The following is a 13,862-nucleotide window of genomic DNA, read 5'->3' as shown; positions in this document are numbered from 1 at the left end:
ATCAGAGTCAAACAATTCTGCTGGCATAGAAGCCAAGCATCAAGTGCCCTGAATGCCTCCCCACCGGGGGGTAGCCCCCAACCTCCCTCATCGTAGCGGCGATGTTCCGTGCCCTACTCTTTGATGCTCTTATTTTTTCCCTTTCAGGAAAAGTGGATTCGCTCGTTTGTTCGACTTCGACAACAGGCGCGAGCTCACTGAGAGCAATCGGCTCAGATTCTCGGAGTCGGCTCGAGGCTCGCACTCCTTACTTCGACCATGAATGGATTAGTGGTGGGAGCGAACAAAGACCCGGGAGCATCAAGGCCGACCCTGACTGAGAGGCACCACGTACGAGGGGCCAAATCGTTCTCCGCTCGAGTCGTTACGTCGTCTGTCTGACCTCAAGTTGCGCGGAACGAGAGCGAGCTCTGCGTCTCTTGGACGGAGACGAGCTGACGTGAATTATTATTGTGGCCGTCGGTCGTATAATACGGGTTGATCTGAGAGCCGAAAGCCTTTGACCCCGTCCCGGATAGGATTCCGGAAACACGAGATCCGGATGTGGCCTCTCAGGAAGTTCGGTCACGAAAGATTTTCTTACGTGTGGAACGAACGGTCATACACCCGATGCACATATTTCTTTCTAGGAATGAACATCCGATTTAGAATTAGGCAGCTTAGGGTTTGAAGCCCGGCTCAGGGTCCGGTTCTCGATGGCTTTCAACCTCGATCTGGAACGAGTTCCCTGATGAATCGATGCGCTATCTACAGATTGGGAGGGTTCGGAGAAATTCGGAGAGCCGCCGCGGTGTAAGCGACCGCGTCTCACCTCCGTCTTCTTCCAGATGCTTGTAGGAATCATCCGCGTGATCGATGAATTGTTGAGTTTCCCCGTCAATGAGTCTGCGTGCGGGTCAGCGACTCGGCTCTTGACCGACGGACTCGAAATCATGAATCATGAGGTTTCTCAATCAGAGGAGACGCACGTGGGATGAAAGGACCCATCGCGTATCCTTTTACGACGGGAATCCTCGCTCAGAACGACCAGAAAAGCCATGTAGCAGCCGAATCAGGAATTCCATCAGGGCATCGCAGCGATACTCGATGATTCGGCTGCGCCTCTCACAATGAATCGAAGACCGCGTCGGAGCTCCTCCAAGATTCGGCTCACACGCAGTGTCAATTACTTGGCGCCGCGAACTCAGAGGTTACCCTCTTCAACGGGAGAGTTCTCTGATGAATGAGCCTCCTCAGTGAGGGTCCTTCGAGGCTGTCATCAGCTGTTCCGTGTGGGACTGATCGAAGGATGGAAGCTCTGTTCCCTAGGGCAGGTATCCCAGAGACGGCATTTTGCTCCACACACTCTCTCTCTGACTCACAGGCTCATCGGGGGATCCGGAAGACCATTACGGGCCCTTATGAGGGAGCAGGGAAAGGATGAAATCTGGCTCCAAGAGATCGTTCGCAAGAACCAAGGCGCTTCCGATGATTCCGAAAATGGGAGACATCATTCCGGCGTGAATATTCTCGGAGGTGAGGAGGGTCGGAACGCTCCATTGATTCCGGAAGAGAGCACTTCCCTCGAGATGCGTCAGTCAAGCGGACGGAGAGACAGTCCGACTCACAAAAGCTAAACGTTTTCTGAACGTCATCGAAAGACAGCCGGGCTCTGAATCGAGATCTTGGGAGCGGAAAATCCCGCTTGCTGTCCCCGAGCACACAACTTTCGTCACTCCCCTAACCGAGTATCTCCGGGACAAAGCGAATGCCGCAGCCGTCGCACCGAAGCCGAAAGGGGAGAAAGAGAAAGCGACGATATACACCGAACTTCGTGCGTGCATAAAATCCGCAGCTTGAGTCCATCCGGACTTATGATCCGGTGGATTTCGGCGGAGGTATCGAAAACGCGGAGGAAATGACACATCGCGGATGACGGAGGATTCCCCGATCTCCTTAAATGGAAAGCGAAAGGAGAGGAAATTCCCGAGCCGAGAAGTCTGGATCTAGACGTCCACCGCAGCGATGCTCGTGACCGCGAACACGAATATTCTGCAGCGAATGAGCGGGTCGGCCAGAGGGAATCTATTCGAGATAATTAGCGAGAATATTTTTTCCGCTCCCGCGCGCAACCTAATTACCACGGAAATCGTCCCATGAGGAAGTTGTTCTTGACTGATGGCAGGGAATCCAACCTCCAATCAGAGCTCGGCGGAATCTGTCCCCGAGCGTACGAACTTGGCAGCTGGTTCGTCCCATGCTATGACGATGGTTCTTGGGAATCGCTTCTCACCTCAGTAAGTGATCTGATTGAATTGAATCCCTCGAGTGGAATGCGGAAATCGTTTGAACACTCGGAATCAGACGGAAGCTCCGAGGGTGAAAATGCCGATTCGATTATCAGCGCTCTTTCCGTCTCGACCTCATCAACTCTGTGAATATGAAGGTGCTTCGCGAGTGCATCAGTGAGGACCTCCCTTTGTTTACGCTTTCTCCGAGCTGTCGGCAGCAAATTTGCTAAATAGCGCTCTCCTCGGGGTAAATATTTACGTCATCGGACCTCATTAATCAACGATGAGCAACCGATTTCCTTGTTTGCATCCCGAGCCGTCACACGGGAGCCTTCAGCGCGGAATCCGCATCGTGCTCGATATTGTCCTGCAGGTGCGTGGAGCGGATTCCGTTTCGAGCTGTATAAGTAGAGGAACACGTATATCTGCGAAGAATTACGTTTGAACGACAGGAAGTGACGCGGCACGAATTGTCGCTCACTTTATCCGAGGCTCGCTCGGGATTTCCGTCGTGCGTCGGTCTGCGTTCAGTATCCTGACTCTCTGACATGAGCGTGGCTCTGACTGACATGAGTCTTCTGCTACTGAGCGACCCGAGAAACGCGTCGGGATCTCCGCATGGATCTCGGAAACGCGCGGAAGGATTCTCGCGAAATTGCCCAACGATTCATCAAAATATTTATTGGGGGACTCGGACCGCGGAAATCGTTCTCTTGATGTGAACGAGACTCCCTGCTTCCACCTTGGAGGCTTAATATCATTCTCCCTTTGTGCACGTACTGAAGAACATCTACTCAGCAGAGCCCACGCGGAGCGGAACAATGGCAGAGCAGGGAGCAGCGATCTCCCAATGTATTCGAACTCTTGGGTTCATTTCTGTCTCGTCTTCATTAAAGTGTCTCTCCCCCTTTGGAATCTATGGCGCTAGTCCTTTGTTCTCCGCCTTCGGAGTTCGAGACCAGGATCGTTATTTTGCCCTCAATGAAAGTGTTATTACGTACTCACTTTATCACCACTCCCAGACAAGATTTCTCGAAGTAGTATGCGTCAGCCCGCGGCACACAAGACAAGTTGTTCATTGCTCGCCATCGCTGCCGGACAGGAAATTGTGGCTGCGGATGAGTGGTGCAATCCGGCCTCGAGCGCAGGCTCCACACAGGCCAAGACCAGACATTCGAACCCGCAGAGTTTAGGAAAATATCGAAGAGAGGCTCCGAGAAAGGAACTGACGGCTCGGTAGGACGGAAAAAAGTGATGGCTCAAAATGAAGCATAACTATCGCTGGGGAGCCGGTTCGGGTTCGCGAACAATTGAGCTCCGTGGCAAAAGCGCATCCTGACAGGTTATACCAAAAAGCGAGAGCGGCTCAGCGCATTCTACGCTGAACGACAAGCTCGGGGCAAAGACTTTCTCGGGACCTGCGAGTCGGACTGTTTGGTTGTGCCACTTATCGCGGAGATAACTCGCTGTCGCTTGTGACATCTGCAGCCCTGGAGCAACTCAATAATGCGTGAGCATAACATCCTCTCTCTGGACGTGCATGCATTCATGCGTGCTTGCATACGACCGCTCATACATATGCGGGACGTACGCTAGCGTTCCCGCACTGGATGTCGCAGTCGAGCTGTTTATCCGACGTATCGACTGGTCTCTGAGGTCGTCGATCATTCGTTTGGAGCCTCGACAGAACAGAAACTTCGACTCGTCGATGGGTCGTCCGAGTGATCCGTTCAGAATGCGGAAACGGAATCCTGGTCCGAGATTTTTCACTGCCGGACCCACCCACCCAGGGGTTCCGTTTCTGCAGGATGACTCAACAGAGCGGTGGATCCTTCCTCCGTAATAATGCACGCAGTCTGTTTGCCGGAGTATCCGACCCCGAAAGACTCTGAAACCCGACCTGGGCTTTCGTTGTACATATTCTTCTGAGCGAAACCCAAATTTTCCAAGGCTGAATCACTCGGAGTCATCCCAGAGTCTTCCTCGTTTCCTCCGGGGAGCGGGTCTCGCGAAGAACTCTTCCACCCCAGAAATCATTCCGCCGGTTGGAACATTTGAAAAATGAAAGGGCGTGGAATGCCCCATTCCCGTCCGCTCCGCAATGCGCACGACATTTCTTAGAGGGGACAATCTCTCAGACTGCGTGCAACACGCGTCTCCGTTACAAGTAGTGCGGTCGCATCTCCTTCGGGGATGTCTCGTAAAAGCGTCCCATTCGCGGCGAAAACATATTGTCGTTCTCCAACTTATTCAACGAAAGCGGAAAGCGTAGCGAACACATCTTTCGAGAGCGTCCGCCGACGCCTCGTCTAAATTTTCACCGCGGTCGACAATGGACCCCTGGAACAAGTTGCGCGGAAAAACCGTCGTCAGTTATGGTTCCGTTCCCCTAGTTAACGCACGGACAGGTTTCAAGTCCGACTGACAAGTCGACGAACGAGGTGGAGCTCGCGAAATGGCTATTCAGAGTTTCGTAGAAAAGACGGGAATGGAATCGATGCGTCAGACCGATTAAGAAAACTCGAGATAGATCTGAACTAATAATTTCTGTAGAGCCCCACATCGCGCTCTGATAGGTCTAGATTTTTCCCTTTTCTATCTGGGGTTATTGGCTTCGCAGACACGATCATAAAAGCATTCCAGGCACGCACGCACAATGACGGCTAAAGCCGCCGTAATAAAAGCTGTGGCCGCCGACGGCATGATGCATGAGCTTCCTTTGTTATAAGAAGTAACATCGCTGCGAGCATCTTCCTCCCCGCGAGGGTTCCCCTTCACTCCCATTTCGGTCGAGAAGCAACTTGCACGATGAGTGCTTAATGAATTAGTCACCGATTGCGGTCTCGCGGACTCCTGCGTAACGGACGAAACGGAACGGAGTGCATGTCTGCTCGGAGATCGAGCGGTCTCCGGTCGTGGAAAAACCAGGAGAGTGGATGCGACGTTCCCATACGAGAGGGAATCTCTCGCATTGGGCTTCTGCTGTGTCGATAGATTACGTCTAATTGCTGGACAACTATTCTCCCTAGGGAAGCCGACAGAGACAACCTTTGCGTAAGATTCGTCCGCCAATCACTCGCGGCGAGCCATGGAGTTGCATTCTCGGTCGATTTTTTTAACGGGATCGATATTGACATCACCGCTCCGGACTTAGAGCTCGAGGCTCCTTGAAAACAAGCGCTCGGAACTTGCTTCGACGGGATCCATGCTGAGGGTGGCCGAAATCTCACTGATCGATGAACGTATTTTTCTCTCGGAACGGGAATCGGACACCGGAGTTCCGCTTTTCCAGGGTAGCGCCCGCTTAGCTTGGAACACTCTTTTCGCCATCGTCGTGATAACGCCAGCGCTCCCTCTGCGAGCGCTAGTTTCCATCGATACTCAGAGCGAGTGGCTTTTCCCACCGCAGGGCTCTAGGGAGCGATTTCTGTTTTACGCTCCGGGTACAACTTGCACTGTACGTATCGAGTGCAATGGGACCTGGGACGGAGGCTTGCCAGGCGGTTGAGGAAATTTATTCCTTTGTGAAGGTCTCGATAAGTTCTCTTCCTTCTGTATCCGGATTGAATTTCGGCCGATTGCTCCAGAGCGGAAGTTTATGTAAGAAGGCTATTCTGTTCGGATGATATTCCTCGCAGAAGGGACCCGTAGACGTCGCGGCTGGCTTTCCGGTCGAACGTTCCAGTTTGAGACTTTATGATCGGAACTACAGTCCATGAGCCATATAGCGCGAACGTGACATCCATGACGTTTTCGAAGGAGTGTTCTGAAGCGCGAGTCTCGCTGGGACCGACAGTGAAACTTCCGAGATAGATTTCCGTTCCATTTTTCCGCGCACCTCAAGCTCCTCCACGCCGTGCCACCGCTTCCTCGAATTGGATCGTTCCTCCCCGGCAGGCAAGAGAAACACTCCGCTGTGAGGAGAATTCTCCATTAATGAAATCAAGAACTCTCACTGCCTCGAGCAAGAACGAAAACGCGAACGGTCGCCGAATTTCTTTCGCCGACCCCTTCGGCACTCAGCCTTCGAGACCTACGCCCCCACCTCCTCCGAATTCCTTACAGCTTCTCTGAGAGATCTCAAATATCGAGACGGAATTGAATCTCATTCACAGCTGTCGAAATAATCAGCTTGTGGATAATCGAATATAATCGAGGCTGGAACCGACGGTTGAACTGCTGTTGCCGAGCACTGCCGTCTAGATTGCCTGTTCGGTGGCGCACTTCGTAGAGTCGTAGAGTGACCCTTGCCACGGCAACAATTTCGGTTGTACGCCATTGGCACTCTCGGCTGGCGACAACCCATGCCGATCACCGTCGACGCGATTTACGTCCATGCCTAACCATTCCGAATGAGCCATGAATAACGCACGCTCTCCTCGACGGCGAACAAAAAGCTCGTCTGTTTGTGTACCGAAAGTGAAATACATGGTGATAATCTAGGATGCGAGCACTCAGCCATAACCAGGAGATGAGCGAAGGGCGCGGCGATGGCAGGACGACATGCTTGCTCTCAACCAACAACTTGATGCGTACACCCGGTCAGTGTACTCACGAGTCTGAGTGTATTATTGATGTTCGACTTTGTGTTCCGCGTGAATTTTTCGGGGCCTCTTTCAGGGGCCCTGTCGATCTAGAAATAGACGCCGTGTCTCCACTCCGCGCTGGCGCATCGGTCGCGGACATCGTTGCGCCGCGCGCGCACCGCTCAGCCAGAGCCACCCGTGAACGTGTAAATCTTTGACTGTCGCTCAGATTCCTGCTCCGCTCTGCTCATTCGCCGAATTCCCTCGACGGAAAAAGCTTGCACAACGATACGTCGCGGGGCTCCGTCGGTTTTCGGTGCGTGAGACTCGCGATATCGTTTTGAAGCCTGCCCGACGAATATATTCACGGTGACGCTGATCCCATCGATTGATCTTACGCCGGCGTCGCCGTCGGAATATCGATCCGCCTCAGAAGCCGTGTGGAGTGGGCTATTCTCGGCTGCAGGTGGAAATCCTGCCCAGTTCTCCTCGAGCTTTGAAATCACATCGAGGCGGAAACTCTCAGAGACGAGAGAGATGGAGATAGAGGAGCGTTTCGAATCATCTCCTCTCCTCCCTCGCAGCGGGAGCCCTCGGATCCGAAATCTGCGCCCGGAGAGGTTTTTCGATTCCCACGACTATATATTATTATCGGATATTCTCACAGCCATGATAATTACAAATCGATGAGATCAAGTCGGAGAGCGAAACAGTCCGACCGAACGAGCTCTCGCCGGGGAGGTCATTCGACCCTGGACAAGGGTCTTTTGTGTCGGTTCCATTCATTGACATTTTGTTGGCTCAAATTACCAGAACGAATGCATCAGAAGAACGAGCGTCAATTGCGGACGCTTCCCGCCCCGTCATCGTTCCATGTTCGGCGTCGGATCGCTCGTTCCGTGAAGAGGGTTGCCGTTCGGTGGAAACCGGAACCGCCTCGGCCAGGTCTTCACGCAATCTCGGCTGAGCTCGGTTTCGCTTGATTTTACGATCCCTGATAGCTTCGAACCCGGTTCGTGAAGATCCCAACCCTCGCTATCAGATCAGGCAGACTTGCAGGCTCGAGTCGACTCCCCCGATCAGAATATCTCCACCGGGGGTCGCCATCCTCTTCAGAGAAGGATTACGCTGACGACTTCCCGGTGAAGTTTCCGCCGGGTTTTTGCGTTTGGTCCTCTTATTTTCCGCTCAGACTCGCTCAGAGAGTCTCCCTCTGACAACGATGTTCGGAAGAGTGGAGGACCCTGCCCATAGCAAATATTGACGCTGCCTGTTCTTGGCAGCATCTGGGAGAATTCACGAGCTGACCAAAAGTCACACACAGTGTTCGACACAGAGGAGTATTTGACATGAGCAAACCAAAGGCTTCCTCTGGAGTGCCTGTAGGACAATGTACTGCTTGATTCAAGCGGTGCTTACTCCTTTGCCCGAGTGACTGTTTGATAATTCACAGGCTCGGGACGGGTGCGCGAAGGACGGGACTTAGGTCGGCTCACTCTCGACTGCCGCTTTTTCCCTCGTACAAGGCTTCGGAAAGGGCGCTTGCGAGTCCCAGCAGCTTCATTCAGTTTTGGTTCAGGTTGTGTATTCTATTGTGGTCTCGGAAAATTCGTTATAGCCCCTATCATCTCTACTTCCAGCCGCCGCGTATCACTTGCATTCTGCAGGGGACGTTCGCGCGTTTTGCGCCTTCTTCTCTTGTCCGCTCGATCGACGGCGTTCGACACGATTGCTCGTTACTACAACTGCCGTTACAACAGCTGTTCGGCGAATGCGTGGTACGAGAGAATAATTCGGTCAATCGGCGAAAATATTTGAATTGATTCGGCCAAAATAGCGCCGAACGCTAAGCAGATTACCGCGGAATTGATCCATACTCGGTCGACTCGACGAAGGATTCCTGACGCTCACAGTTCCGTAATCAGATTGTTCAACCCAGATATCGACCGAAAACAGAAAAAGCCAAGGAATGTCTCGGTAGATGACTGAAACGATAGCGTCTTGTGAGGTCGCTTCGGAAGGGTTTTTTTAGATCGAGACCAGAATCTTTCGAGCTTTTTCTTGCCCCACGATTCCTCGGGTGCCAGCGAGATCTCGCATTCGATTCCCCGGGAACTCCCGCTTGAAACGTATGATCCCGATGACTCCCTCGAGAATGAACGATAGTGGTAAGGACAGGGCAGCCTCCACACACAGCGACGAGCTCAAGAGATCCGACAGGAATCTGGGAATGTCGGGAATTCCGATTGATGCTCCGGGTCCCTACCCGCGGCTGCGATTCCTACTCCGGCGAATCGTCTCCGCAGCTAGGAGGGTTGTAAACAGTAAACACTGCCAACAGGTAAAGCTGTACAGTTTTGGGAGGGGCTTACGTGAGAATAATTCGAGACCATTTTTATCAGCTTGCCAACAGATGTCCGAGTTTCAGCCTGGTCGACGTCTGGCTCCCTTCCCGTCCTGTTGGTATCGTAATCGCATCAGGTCCCTCAACCAATCTTCTGTGGGCACATGAGAGACGCAAGCTAAACAGCAGACTGATTCGCTACAGATTCTCTTGGAAGTGATTATCGCAGACCATACGAGACTCGGAAATCTATCTCCAGATTGAGACTCGGCTGAAAATTTCTGAGATGGGGCGTTCCATTTCCAAAATAATTCTCGAGAAAACACCGAGCACGGACTCTCGCACTTCTTAGTGCGACTTTACCAATCTACAAGAATTGCGACGGTCTGACACCCAAACACTCTCCATCAATCTTTTTCCTCAAGCTCCGATCTGAATCATTGCAAGTGCCTCGATCATGCCCGTTTTTCCCCGAATAGGAGAGAGTTCCGGACAGAGACATCCGCGGATGTTCGAATTCCTGAGAATCGAGGATTTCCGGGGGAAACTCCCGCAGTCCACTTTCATGGAGAGTGTCGCTAGTGAGATCTCAAGCAGCTGTCAGATTCTCCTTACAGTCCGCAGGGCGCAGCTACTCGTTCTTTTGTCTCTTTCAACGAAATGGGTGCTAGAGCCGGGGACGGCCACCTGCTGTCGTTCTTATCTCGACAGCTACCTAACAAGCAAGCTCATCATCTTCTGCCGACGCAGAATCTCGCGCTAGACCGTAGGACTCCCGTCCTCCTCGCCACCCCCTTCCCTTGATTCGCCGCAGATCACGCCGACAAACCTGTTGATTATAATCGTATAGGAGAACGCCCGATGTGAATTCGATCGTCTTTCGGGAATTTCGATTTTTGTAGAGAACGTCTCTCGTGACAGATCCGTCTGCGATGGGCGTTTTTGTCATCTCACCTCGGGGTCTCATCGTGCGGCCGGAAACGGAAGCTTTTTAGACGACAAAGGCTGCCAAGCGAGTTTGTTTTTCTCTTTTCCCTCTTCGAGAGCAGGCCTCTCGCGGAAACCTCTTGCCCAGCGGATGAGACCCCGTTCGTTTGACAGCCATTAGGGTCGTACATTTCATACGCACGAGCCTCTGATAAAACAATTTATTCGGAAGTAACTCAAAAACCTCTGACTGAAACTCTCAGATCCACGATCAAGACGACGAGAATGAATTCGTTTGCTCTGGGCCCCGGGTCGCTTCGTCTGCGCGAGCATCACGATTCTCGGATTTCATTCGCGTCTGAAACCTTGGAAAGAGAATGCGTGTCACCAGGCGAGCCGAAGCCCAAATCAAACGAATGTTGAGCTTCACCCAAACTCCCACGACTTCAATGCGTGGTTGTACTACCGGAGGTCGTGAATTTGGAAAATTGATCTAAAAATATTGTCAACGTTTTCTGGATGGCGGCGCCGAGCAGCACAATCTTGCGGGGCCTTCTTCTCGATCCGTTGAGTTTTGCGTCGGGACTCACGTCATCGGGAAGAAGAAAGTGCCGTCGTTCGACGGTGCAGGGGGTTCTCAGCGAACTGCTCCACGAAAATAATTACGATGATTGTCATGATGATCGAGTCTCAATTAACCTCATTGAGAGGGGAGCCTGAGAGATGTTCTCGACTAAACGCTGACACACGCACACGAGATTGTGCCGACTCAAGCGGTTTCGCGGCTCACGCACGGCCTTCAAGTCGGCTTTGATAGCGTTCCGAAACAGCACCCTTCAAATTGAAATACGTTCCGAGCTTTTCGGCTTTCGACAGCAGTCTTCGTTCGTTTGAACTTTTTCATCGATCGGCGGCTCGATATCGAAGGAGATGCCTCACATATTCTTCAGAAGTCGATACGGGCCCAAGATCTCGGAGGTCGTCGCGTACACCTTCACACGCCGCTAATAATCATTGATGAATGAGGGGTCCTCCGTGACCTTTTCCGAGTTCGATTGTTTCGGGCGTGTTTGAACGTTGCCCAGATCCCATTGATCATGACCGCGTTCGCGATTAATGGGCCAGACCGAATTGTCTGCTCAACTAACCAAGATGTTTGTTTGTAGCTCGCGGTAGTGCTCACTCTGTGTTGACTCTCGACCATGACGTGTGAACGCGCTTGTCAGCCCCGCTCTCGAGAGCGGGTGGGTGAGCGAGCTAGCGAGCGAGTTTACGGAGGTCGGTGACCTTTCTCCGAATCACTGAACATCAACAGAGCGACCAGAGCAAGTTAAAAATATCTCGCAACTCATTACGGAATAGCCAGGATACGAGCAGATGGCTTGCCTTTCGGTTCCACCCTCCCCTAACAGAACTAGGAGTCGATCCGGCGGCAGCCACTCGGTCAAGGTGCGTCGTCTTCTCGTCGCCGTCATCGGGTAAGCTCCGCGCTTCTCCTCGGGTAGTTGTCACGGGTGACAACCACCGCCGGATTCACTCGGTGCTCGTTGCTCCAAAAGAACGACAGCCGGATCGCAAGCTGAAGATAATTGATGTGACACTTCTGCTCTCGACAGAAGTTCCGGTGAGACGTTCTCAAAGGCGGGCGTCTCCGAAAGCCGACACACTCGACCGAAGGGTCCCCCGCGTACGTTTGATCGGGAGCTCGTAGCTTCGTGTCTCTGTGGTGAGATGAGATGGTTTCCATCGAGAAACGGAATCCCGAAGAACTTCGTTGCCAAGATCTCGCCAAGAGCGGCTTATCTGGAAATCTCTCTCCGGCTCTGAGGTTCCGGCGGAGGGTTTCTGGGAGCGGTCCGCGAACCACTGGAACGAAACCGGCGTGAATTTCCTCTCGCACTAGACATCACGTTTTACGCTCTGTCAGATCTCGGCCAGGTGTGTTTGTTTCAGAACGAACGCTGGTTTCGCGGCGCGGGCCCACGAGTAGCAAGGAATTTCTTCTTAGATTCAAAATCGGGTCGGAGCTGAAGATCATTTATTGAATTCCTCATGGGCAGAGGCAGATATGAGAAGGAAGACATCGTATCAGATTCGCCAGCTAACGATTTGCTTCCGAGTTCGGGCAGATTACAGCCTTGCGTAATTGTGGGTTCCGGAGAACAGAACGGGGGCCGACGAGTGAAACGAGGAGGATCAGGGGACCAGTTGGAGCTTCGAAAGTTTACAATGCATCGATGGACGCGTGGTCTCGGTGGAACGTTGTCCTTCGCTCGACCGATCGAGGACGATCACGTCGGCGTCGGTTCGTATCGAATATCTCTCAGTCAGTGATGGGGTAACATTAAACAGTTGGTCGTGAGCCGGGTCGCGGGGGCGCGAAAGAGTCGAAGGGGTTCTATAACGAATCAGAATTCCGAATGATGATCATAATTAGAACTCTCCTGAGGAAATACGACGCTCCGGGCTCAGGTGGGATGACGTGACGGATTTTCGGCGCGTGACCGAGGTTCCACGGCTAGAGCCATCTCGAAATTCAAGCAAAATCAATGAAAATGAGAGCACTCGCGAATTCAACGAGCTGCGAAGCTCTGCTTTCAGAGCAGACTCTGCGTTGGTGCTTCGGCCTCGAGTCGACTGAAGATCACTTGTGCCACTTTTGTGTGAGCGTCGCATCGAGCCCACTGTCACGTAATCCGATCTTCCAGGCTTGGACACGTTCCCGAGAAGGCGGTCCTAGAGAGGGTTTGCTCAAGTCTTTTCAGACAAATCTTCTTGTCCCCAAATTTATTTCACCGGGTACTCGCGAAAGACGGGGGCGTTCCAATCATTCAAAGAAATCATCCAGGACAGGCGGAAAATTCCACAGTCCGAGATCCTGACGAGGAAGCTCATGCGACATCGAGTGACTAAGCTCCTCCTGGAAATCCTGTAGACAGCCATCGCGCAATCATCTTGGAAGCTTCGAGACTTGAATCACGTGGATATTGACAGACTCTGGAGAAAGCAAAGCGCTCCTTGGGAATTTTTAGAGCAGTTGTTTTAATCTGCCAGCTAGGGAGCCAGTGAGAAGCTACCGCTGGATTCGTTCCACTTGACAAAAAAAAGTGTCTTCGCAAGCTGACGTTCTGCGTACAGGCAACTTATTTGTCCAGATGTTGCCCATAGGCCTTGCGAAGAGCTCCGATAGGCTCTTGGAACAAGGATCCTCGCCCTAGTTTCAAGCCCCAGGGTAACGACGACCAGATCAACGAGGGTGTAATCCAAGGGAGTGGGAAGAATGAAATTCTCAAGGAGTGGACTCATTCTTCACCCCACCTTCGCCCTCGACGTAATTGTCCAACAGATTAATGCGACGTTTCTCTCTGTTCCGAAGAGAATCTAATGACCCGTATTGAGAGGAACCCTTGCTCTATTAGTACGTATCGAAGCAAACCAATAGGCTCTTTCATTCCGCCTGGTTCCGAGCAACAATCGAAGTTTCGATTTCGTTTGATGGAGCGACTACTTTAGTGTTCGGAGCAATCGGAAATCGGCGAGGGCATGGGAATCGGCCGTTTACGCATCCATCATCCCTCTCCCTCTTTCCTGATGAATATATTCCGAACCGATGAGCAGTCGGAGCATTGCTCCTGATTTTCGAGATGACGGAAGATGGTTCGAATACGAATCATTTGATCCTCCATCGCTCCTCGAAGCTTTTCCTCAGTGAAGTCTTGTCCGCTTTGCTGTTGCCAGCACCGTTTAGATGTTGACCGGCAAGAAGAGAGCGATGAAAGGATCATTAAGCGTGAA

This window comes from Galendromus occidentalis, unplaced genomic scaffold (genome assembly GCF_000255335.2).
Source record: "Galendromus occidentalis unplaced genomic scaffold, Mocc_1.1 scf7180000077496, whole genome shotgun sequence".
NCBI classification, from domain to species: Eukaryota; Metazoa; Arthropoda; class Arachnida; order Mesostigmata; family Phytoseiidae; genus Galendromus; species Galendromus occidentalis.
This window is presented reverse-complemented; position numbering follows the sequence as displayed.